The 10,665-nt window shown below is 42.7% G+C and overlaps 1 non-coding gene across 1 annotated transcript; it reads right to left on the bottom strand.

Moving 5' to 3' along the window:
* Nucleotides 1-6,404: 6,404 nt before the first annotated feature.
* LOC119618962 (small nucleolar RNA SNORA70) lies at nucleotides 6,405-6,538 on the bottom strand. Its single transcript, XR_005235305.1, has one exon. It is a non-coding gene; the product is annotated as a small nucleolar RNA SNORA70 (small nucleolar RNA).
* Nucleotides 6,539-10,665: the final 4,127 nt, after the last annotated feature.

Genomic DNA, 10,665 nt, shown 5'->3' on the forward strand with positions numbered 1-10,665 from the left:
GCAACCAACCAGGCTGATTGCCAGCCAAGTCTTGGTTTGCATAGAAGTGCAACTTTGTAATTTCACTTTAGACTCTGATTGGTTGCTGTCTGGGACCAATCCGATGTGTGCATAGGAGTGTGACCTTTGTAACTTCACTTCAGCCTCTGATTGGTTGCTGTCTGAGACCAATCCGATGTGTCCATAGGAGTGTGACCTTTGGAACTTCAGCCTCTGATTGGTTGCTGTCTGTAACCAATCACACTGATTGTGAGCCACCACTCCATTTACATGAGGTGAACACTAAGTGGCCAATGGGAAACCTATAGTGGGTATTTGAACCCAAGAAGAGTCTGCATCTGGGCTCTTGAGTTGCTGCTCCAACTGCTCCCAACACTGTGAAGTGTACTTTTACTTTCAATAAATCTCAGCTTTCTTTGTTTCATTCTGTCCTTGCTTTGCTGTGCATTTTGTCCACTTCTTTGTTCAAAAATGCCTTTAACCCAGACAACTTGCAGTCAAGACCCTCTACCAGTAAGTAACACCTTAGTCTCCTGGGAGTACAGACGCATGCCCTATGCCCAGCTAATTTACAAAATTTTTGGTGGAGACTGGGTCTTGCTATGTTACTCAGGCTGCTCTTGAACTCCTGGGCTCAATCAAGTAATCCTTCCATCTCAGCATCCCAAAGTGTTGAGATTACAAGCATGAGCCACCACACTAAACCAAGTTCCATCTTTTAGAACAGTGGTTTTTAAAGTAGGATTTTTTTTTTCACAATATTGGGGTGGCACTGTTGGCATGGGACAGTTCTGTCAAATTCTGAATATCCCAACAGATGTTTGTGTAAGAAAAACAAACTAAGCATCCTATGTATAATTATCTGCATCTAGACTTCAACTCCATTTTATATATAAACACAAAATGTGTTTAGTGTAATTTTAATATACAGTAAATTTCCACAAATGCAACTACAATGTGAAAAGAGGGAAGATTATACTTTGTTTTGCTTGCTTTACTAAGAGCTGTTTGCCATTTCAGAGAATCTCATTGCTGATTTGGGATATTTTACTTGCTAATACGAGGCACTTCCATGGTGATCCTATTACATTTAAGGGCAATCATCTGTCTACTTCATCATGTCTTCTCTTGTGGGGTCCCTGTACTATGTCATTATTAATCACTTTCCTTTTAGTCCTTTATTTCTTAGAGCATTGTATTGACTATTTTAACAATTATATTGTAGGTAAATGATATTAGCTAAGAATTGCATTTCAGGATTGTTAAAGAGCTGTTAAGGATATTTGTTATATGGCAAATACATGAAAAGATGCTCCACGTCATATATATCATCAGGGAAATGCAAATGAAAACAGCAATGAGACATTACAACACACGTATTAGAATAGCCAAAATCTTGAACACTGACAACACCAAATGCTGGTGAGGATGTGGAGCAACTGGAATTCTTACACAATGTTGGTGGAAATGCAAAATGATACAGACAATTTGGAAGACAGTTTGGAGGCTTCTTATTAATGTAAACCTAATCATACTCTTGTCGTATGATCCAGCAATCATAGTTCTTGTATTTACCCAGATGAGTTGAAAACTTATGTCCACACAAAAACCTGCACGTGAATGTTTATAGCAGCTTTATTCATATTTGCCCAAACGTGGACATGACCAAGATGTCCTTCAGTAAGTGAATGTGTGTAAAAACTATGGTACATCCAGACAATGGAAAATTTTTAGTGCTCAAAAGATATGAGCTCTCAAGCCATGAAAAGGCAGAAAGGAAACCTACAATGTATATTATTAAGTGAAAGAGGCCAATCTGCAAAGGCTCTATACTGTATGATTCCAACTATATGACAGTCTGGAAAAGGTAAAACTATGGAGACAGTGAAAAGAACAGTGTTTGCCAGGGGTTGGTGGGGAGGGAGGAATGAAGAGATGGATCTCAGAGGGTTTGTAGGTCAGTGAAACTACTCAGTATGATACTATAATGGTGGATACATGTCAGTAGACATTGGTCATACCCATCGTATGTACAAGAGTGAACCGTAAGTAAATCACAGATTTTGGGTGATAATGATGTGTCAATGTAGCATCATCAATTGCAACAATGTACCACTCTGGTGGGAGACGTTGATAATAGGGGAAGCTATGTGTAGGGGAAGCTATGTGTATGGGAAATCTCTGTCCCTACCTTCTACTCAATTTTGCTGTGAACTTAAAACTGCTCTTAAAAATAAAGACTATTTTTTAAAAATTAAGCATGGTAGGTAGTACTGAAAAATTTGTTTATAAAAAGTGATCATGGGCCAGGCTCCGTGGCTCACGCCTGTAATCACAGCACTTTAGGAGGCCAAGGTTGGCGGATCACAAGGTCAGGAGTTTGAGATCAGCCTGGCCAACATAGTGAAACCTGGTCTTTACTAAAAGTACAAAAAATTAGCCGGGCATGGTGGCGGGTGCCTGTAATCCCAGCTACTCGGGAGGCTGAGGCAGGAGAATCACTTGAACCTGAGAGGAGAGGTTGCAGTGAGCCAAGATAGTGCCATTGCACTCTAGGTGCAGTGTGACAGGTGACAGTGTGAGACTCCACCTCAAAAAAAAAAAAAAAGAAAGAAAGAAAAGATGATTGGTGCATGCCTGTTGCTATAGGGGAGGCTGAGGCAGGAGGATCCTTTGAGTTCAGGGGTTCAAGCAGTGCGGTCTGATGGTGCCAGTATTGAATAGTCACTGCAGTCTAGCCTGGGCAACATAGCAAGACCCTGTCTCCAAAAAAAAGGGAAAAATGGTGAGCAATGGGTCTGATAGGGTTATAAGCCTTTTCTTTAGAAGGAAATAAAGACTTGCTTTTTAGGCTGGATCCAGAGGAATCCTAAACGTCAACTCTATATTTAATATAAGAACTTAACATAGGCCAAGCAAGGTGACTCATGCCTGTAATCCCAACATTTTTGGAGGCTGAAGTGAGTGGATATCTGGAGACCAGCCTGGCCAATGTGGCAAAACCCTGTCTCTACTAAAAATACAAAAATTAGCTGGACGTCACGGCATGTGCCTGTAATTCCAGTTACGGGGGAGGCTGAGGCAGGAGAATCTCTTGAACCCAGGAGGTGAAGGTTGCAGTGAGCTGAGATTGCGCCACTGCACTTCGGCCTTGGGGATATAGCCAGACTCCCTCTCAAAACAAAACAAAAGAAAACCTAGAAAGGAACCATGGGGCATCACCTGAAGCTTAAATGAGGTGGTTTGATGATGTTGGGGGTATAGAAAATCATACCCCAAAATACGGCACCTGAGCACCCTGAGGGCTTTTGAAAGCTGAGCGGCCTCAGAAATAAGCCTCAGAATGAAGGTCCCTCTAACTTTGTCTTGTGCCTCTCCAAACCCCAAAGGCGGGGACTATTTCTCAAATATCGTTATCTGACCAAGGAAGCTTACCAAAGGAAACATAAATGCTTTCTATGCCCTCCCTGGAATCTCATTATCTCAGGAAAAGAGCCTGATGAATGTGACCACACCTGACAGACTTTTTCCCAAGATAAGGTCTGACTCTCAGTCCCATTCAGATTCCAAAGAGAATCACTTACAAGTTCATTTCGGTCTCTGTGGTCCATTCATTCTCCCTAATCATTACTTACTGCCTCTAAAAAGAGAGAACTTAAAACTGGGCAACAGAGTGAGACTCTGTCTCAAAAAAGAGAACTTCAGTGTATAAAGTGTGCAGGAGTTTCCCAAAAAGTGTCTTCTCTGAAGCACAAAGTTTCAAAAGAAAAGTTATATAATTAAATTCTATGCTATACATATGATACGATAATTACATACACATCCTACAGTATATTCATTGGACACGTATATATATAAACAAAGATCAAGGATAATGCAACTGTATGCAAATGAGCTAAGGTGGAATACTTTCCCTTTCACGTAACTGTTTTTAAGAAGCATTAACTCTGAATGCCAATATTTCCTTCTAACTCAAAAAGAAGGGCATACTTTAAAAAATATTCAGTAGAAAATGCACAAAACTTCACCATGAAAGCATCGTCGTCATACTGGCTTTTCTTCAATGCCTTCTCATCAGACCCTCCTTTCCTAGGCCCTAAAAAGACATCCACACCCGTGACTCCAGTGCCTGGCTTTCTTGGGAGGTTTCCTCCCCCGACCCTGGTGAAGCCTGATCTTGTTTTGTAGCAGTTGCCATAGGAGCAGCCCGTGTTGCAGGGCGACTCCGTCCCTAAACAAATACATGCAAATAGCTGGGAAAGCAGACTTCAGCCTTAATACTTCAGACGCCAAGGAATGGAAACAATCTGTGTAATTTAAATAGAATAAATACCAATGGCCCCAAGGGAAGTGGGTGTTTATTTTTAAACACGGTGCACCGCGACCCAGGCTTCCTTCGCCACTGACTGAGCTCTCTGAGCTGTACCTGCGTCTGCTGCACCGCGGATTTAAGAGCCTGAGCTGGCCAGAGGAGGTGGGGAGACAAACTCGCCCTGCTCTAGGCTTCTCTTCTAGTGTCCTGGCCGACTGCTCCTGCACCCGGTGAGCCACGGCCGCCGTTCGTACCCTGGGACCGGGAGCTGTCGAAGGTGCTGGAGCTCGGACCCGCTTGCTCTGCGCCCGGCGCTCTGGCAGAACCCCGGGGCTGGGCGGACGGGTGGAGCCGGGCTCCGTGTCCGCGCTGATCGCCACCGCAGCACGCGGGATGTACCTGTCCTGCCCTTGCACCCTGGCAGGGCGCTGGAGAGCGCACGAGGTCTGCGCTTTCCAAGGACTTGAGGGCGGACGAGGGCGCGCCAGGTCCGCAGCCCGCCTGGTTCCTTCCCAAGAGCCAGGACGACCTGCCCCAGCTCCAAGACGGCTCTGCAAACTGGACAGCGAAGGAAAGCATCGCCTAACCTTGAAAACAACAAGAAACATGGATGAGAGCATCATAGTCCTGACTTGGTTTTGAAATACTAGTTTTCTACATTAGTATGTTATTAGTAGCCTTTTATTATTATTATGTTTAAACAGCGTTAACTTTGTTCTTAATTTGGGTTTTAGTTTTTTGGGGGCAGCTTTAGGTTTGCAGAAAATCCAGAGCGCTCCTATGCATCCTCTCTCTGCCCGACAGTTAGGCTGTTACCATCTTGCATTAATGTAGTACATTTGTTACAATTGACAAACCAATATGGATACATTATTATTAATTGAATCCATCGTGTACATTAAAATTCACTCTTTGTATTGTACAGTTCTATGGATTTTGATAAATGCATAAAGTCCTGTATCCATCATTACAGTTTTATACAGAACTAGCTCCATTGGGCTAAAATGCCCCTGTTCTCCACGGATTCATCCTACTCTTTCACCCCTTCCCCAGCCTCTGGCAACCACTGATCTTTTTACTGTCTCCGTGGTTTTGCCTTTTCCAGAATGTCATATAGTTGGAATTGTATATCTGTAGCCATTGCTGACTGGCTTCTTGCATTGAGTAATATGGCTGTAATACCCTCCACATCTTTTCATGGCTGATAGCTCATTTCTTTTTAACACTGAGTAATATTCTATTATCTAAATGCACCATAGTTGCTTATCCATTCACACACGGAAGGACACCTTGCTTGCTTCCAATTTGGGCTGATTCATGACTGGCCTTTCGTGTGTGTCTGTAATTAAGAGATTACAAATCACAAGTAATCTTCATACAGTATTTATTAGCCAAACATGATAAGTAATGGCTTTCTGCAGTCCAACACACTGGGACTCTGGTGTTCCTTGCACGTGGTTCTAATGCCTCCCTCCTCTGCATTCTCCCCTTGCACAGATTAGGCACACAGTGAAATATTTTTTGAAATTTAATTGTTATAAAAATGATACCCGCTTTGGAATAGTTTTTCAAACTTGAAATATGTCAAGTGAGAAGTAAAAACTCACTTCCACACCAGCCCTATTCTCATTCCCAAGAGGTGATTACCCTTTATCATTTGTTTTTAAGGTGGACAGGAAGTAGGATTTATTGGTGGGCATTAGGAGACGGCAGCACAGTAGAAGCCCTCATGAGTGCACGGCCCACCACGTGTTCAGAGGATCAGGATTGGGGGTGTACTTGACCCCACAGCTCTCTGGGATAAGCTGCTTCTCAGCCATCATGTCTTCAAATTCATCCACATTGAACTTGGTAAAGTCCCACTTCTTTGAGAAGTGGATATTCTGGTGGCCAGAGAACTTGAACTTGGCCCTGCATAGGGCCTCAGTCACATGCTCCTTGTTCTGCAGCTTGGTGCGGATGGACATGATGACTTGGCCAATGTGAACCCTGGCCACGGCACCCTGGGGCTTTCCAAAGGCACCTCGAATACCTATTTGGAGCCTGCACTGAGGTTAGTGCAAGGTCAGAGACATGAACATCCATCTGAAAGGCCTGTCTCCAAGGTCCCTTAGAGCAACCCATACAAGAAACAGGCTGCATACACTACCAAGGAAGCTGCTGTTTGCAGCTATTGCACGCTGGGCCCCATGAGGAAAGGAACTCCATTAGCTCAATTAGCTGCAGCCCTTTATCATTTTTATATGTAACCTACTATCTGTTTCTTCTTTGTATACAACCATATGTATATATTACCTTTTTATGGTAACAAAATATATATGCCAATTGGAATATGTGTAAATAATTTCTTTAAAAAGCATCTTGTATTTGTTTTTAAGAAAATGCGTTTGAAAATAAAATCTGATATGGTTTGGTCCTGTATCGCCTCCCAAATCTCATCTTGTAGCTCCCACAATTCCCATGCATTGTGGGAAGAACCCAGTGGGAGGTAATTGAATCTTGGGGGTGGGGTCTTTCCTGTGCTGTTCTCATGATAGTGAATAAGTCTCACGAGATCTGATAAAATAGGAGTTTACCTGCACAAACTCTCTGGCCATCCATGTAAGATGTGACTTGCTCCTCCTTGCCTTCCACCATGATTGTGAGGCATCCCCAGTCATGTAGAACTGTGAGTTCTCCATTAAACCTCTTTCCTTTGTAAATTGCCCATTCTCAGGTGTGTCTTTATCAGCAGTGTGAAAACAGACTAATACAGTAAATTGGTACCAGTAAAGCGGAGTGTTGCTGGAAAGATACTCGAAAATGTGAAAATGACTTTAGACCTGGGTAACAGGCAGAGGATGGGACAGTTTGGAGGGCTCAGAAGAAGACAGGAAGATGTGGGAAAGTTTAGAACTTCCTAGAGACTTGTTGAATGGTTTTGACAAAAATGCTGATAGTGATATGAACAATAAGATCCAGGCTGAGGTGGCCTCAGTTGGAGGTGAGGAACTTGTTGGGAACTGGACCAAAGGTGACTTTTGTTATGTTTTAGCAAAGAGACTTGACGGCATTTTGTCTCTGCCTTAGAGACTGTGGAACTTTGAACTTGAGAGTGATGATTTAGAGTATCTGGGGGAGGAAATTTCTAAGCAGCAAAGCATTCAAGAGGAGACTTGGGTGTTGATAAAGGCATTTAGATTTAAAAGGGAAACACAGCATAAAAGTTGGGAAAATTTGCAGCCTGACAATGCTGCAATGCTGCAATAAGAAAAGAAAATCTTATTGTCTGAGGAGAAACTCAAGCCAGCTGCAGAAATTTGCATAAGTAATGAGGAGCCGAATGTTAATCTCCAAGACAATGGGGAAAATATATCCAGAGCAAGTCAGAGGTTTTCATGGCAGCCCATTCCATCACAACTCCAGAGGCCTAGCAGAAAAAGTGGTTTCATGTGCCAGGCCCAGGGTCCCTATGCTGTGTGCAGCTTAGGGACTTAGTGCCTTGTGTCCCAGCCACTTCAACCATGGCTGAAAGGGGCCAATGTGGAGCTCAGGCTGTGGTTTCAGAGGGTGCAAGCCTCAAGCCTTGGCAGTTTCCATGTGGTGTTGAGCCTGCCAGTGCACAGAAGTCAAGAACTGAGGTTTGGGAACCTCCTCCTAGATTTCAGAGGATGTATGAAAATGCCTGGATGCCCAGGTGGTGGGGCTCTCATGGAGAACCTCTGCCAGGGCAGTGCAGGAGGGAGATGTGGGGTCAGAGCCCCCACAGAGTCCCTACTGGGGCACTGCCTAGTGGAGCTGTGAGAAGAGGGCCACCCTCTTCCAGACCCCAGGATGGTAGATCCACCGATAGCTTGTGCCATGTACCTCAAAAATCTGCAAACACTCAACGCCAGTCTGTGAAACAGCTGGGAGGGAGCCTGTACTCTGCTAAGCCACAGAGGCAGAGCTGCCCAAGAGCATGGGAACCCACCTCTTGCATCAGCGTGAGCTGGATGTGAGACATGGAGTCAAAGGAGATCATTTTGGAGCTTTAAGGTTTGACTGCCCCACTGGATTTTAGACTTGCATGGGGCCTGTAGCCACTTTGTTTTGGCAAATTTCTCCCATTTGGAATGGTGGTATTTACCCAATTCCTGTACCTCCATTATATCTAGGAAGTAACTAGCTTGCTTTTGATTTTACAGGCTCATAGGTAGAAGGGACTTGCCTTATCTGGATAAGACTTTGGACTGTACTTTTGAGTTAATACTGGAATGAGTTAAGACTTTATGGGACCGTTGGGAAGGCATGATTGGTTTTGAAATGTGAAGACATGAGTTTTGGGAGGGGTCGGGGCAGAATGACATGGTTTGGTTCTGTGTCCCCACCCAAATCTCACCTTGTAACTCCCGTAATTTCCACGCGTTGTGGGAGGAACCTGATGGGAAGTAATTGAATCATGGGGCGGGTTTTTCCCAAGCTGTTCTTGTGATACTGAGTAAGTCTCACGAGAACTAATGGCTTTAAAATCAGGAGTTTGCCTGCACAAGCTCTCTTTGCATGCTGCCATGCATGTAAAATGTCACTTGCTCCTCCATGCCTTCCACCATGATGGTGAGGCATCCCCAGTCACCTGGAACTGGAGTTCTCCATTAAACCTCTTTCCTTTGTAAATTGCCCAGGCCCAAGTATGTCTTTATCAGCAGCATGAAAATGGATTAACATAAAGTCAAATATAATATGTATTTCAAATGATCTTTTTGACATCTTCAGTGAGAGAGAGACTTTTGATTCCTTTTCTCCAAAATACAACTTAGTTTCATGATTCCTAGAGCTTCACTAAATTAATAAGATGTTGGTATCACTCCTGAGCAGTGGGAGAGTTGGGAAGGTGGCTTGGTTTGTCTCAACTTCAATTGCAAATTCTTAGATCAACCATTATTTGTATTATCTCATTCTATCTTCTTGGTAAAATCCCCCCATCCCAGGAAGTAGCTTGTCTCTTCTGTAACCAAAGTTCCACTCAGAGTTGCTCACTTTGTTTTTCTAGAATAAACTCTTTTGGGGAGGGTTCCTTTACATTTTCCCATGTACTGGTAGTGTAAAGGCTGGCTTTTTTTTGAAAGCCTAGGCACTTCCTTCAGCTGTCTGTCTTAACAAGAACTTTTGCAATTCTTTAGGAAATGGGAATAGGAAATAATATAAGTTCCTAAATTCCATTAGGGTAATGATGACCATAGTAGAGGTTCAAAGCATCACCAGTGTTCATCAATTTCATATGGAAGGCCTGGTTAAAAAACAAAAACAAAAAGACACTCCTTCTTACAAACCATTGCTTTTGCGGTAATAATTTTACAATAAAAAATTTTCTTGTGGAATAAAATATTAGTGTTTTTACATTGGATCTTTAAACTACTAGGAGGATTTTTTTTTCTTTTAAAAGGCATCTTGATTACTCAGTTTGGACATCACTATAGTATCAGCAGGAAAAGAATCTTTTCTTCATCAATGCTATGTAAATGAACAAGCACACTCGCTGGTGCTTGGGTTGAGTTCACTGGCAGACTCTTTCAGAGGGGACTTTGCTGGCTCTATGTTTTGGATATGAGCAAAACCATGGCTCAGTGATAAACCCCTATGTATGTTAATAGAAAATTCCTACCTGAGAAACTCTATTTGGTTCTTGTTAGTCTGTCTCACTAGGCTTTTGACAAACAAACTAAAGACAAACAAACAATAACATTTACTAAAGACAAACAAACAATAACAACAACAACAACAAAAACTAGAGAGAAGAGTGGGAAAAAGCCCTGTAACCAGTTAATCAACTCTAGGAAATGGAAGCTCTCCAGGGACTGCACAATAAGCATAAGAATGACGGGCTTCATCTGCTGCATAGGGAATGTCATTAACGCATTTATTTAAATTGTATTTAAATGTGCATTAATAGGAGCTAGGAGTAATCTATTTTTCCCCAAATTATCTAACACTGTTAACAGCAAATAATCCCATTTGTTCTGTTTCCAACCTGAAAGGTGTAACATAACAGAACAAAAGTGGGCAAAAATACTAAGATGGTCCATCTTCTATCTGTAAAATCCCTAAACCCACATGTGCTGCAAGATTTGAGCCAATGGAAGTGATGAGGTGACAGAGTAGAACAGGCATGGCATATGCCAAACCAATACATCATCACATGGTCTTCTTAGAGTCCTAAATTCCTAAAATCACGTAGATTCGAGTCAACCATTTCCCAGGGCCAAGTCCTCTATAGGTAAATTACTAAACACTATGAATGACTTGGCCAAATGCTGTGTTACCTGTTTAGGTTATGCTTTGACATAATAGTTAAACAAGCACCTAGATCACTGAACAACTTATAAATAAGTACC

Source organism: Chlorocebus sabaeus, chromosome 8 (genome assembly GCF_047675955.1).
Source record: "Chlorocebus sabaeus isolate Y175 chromosome 8, mChlSab1.0.hap1, whole genome shotgun sequence".
Lineage (NCBI taxonomy): Eukaryota > Metazoa > Chordata > Mammalia > Primates > Cercopithecidae > Chlorocebus > Chlorocebus sabaeus.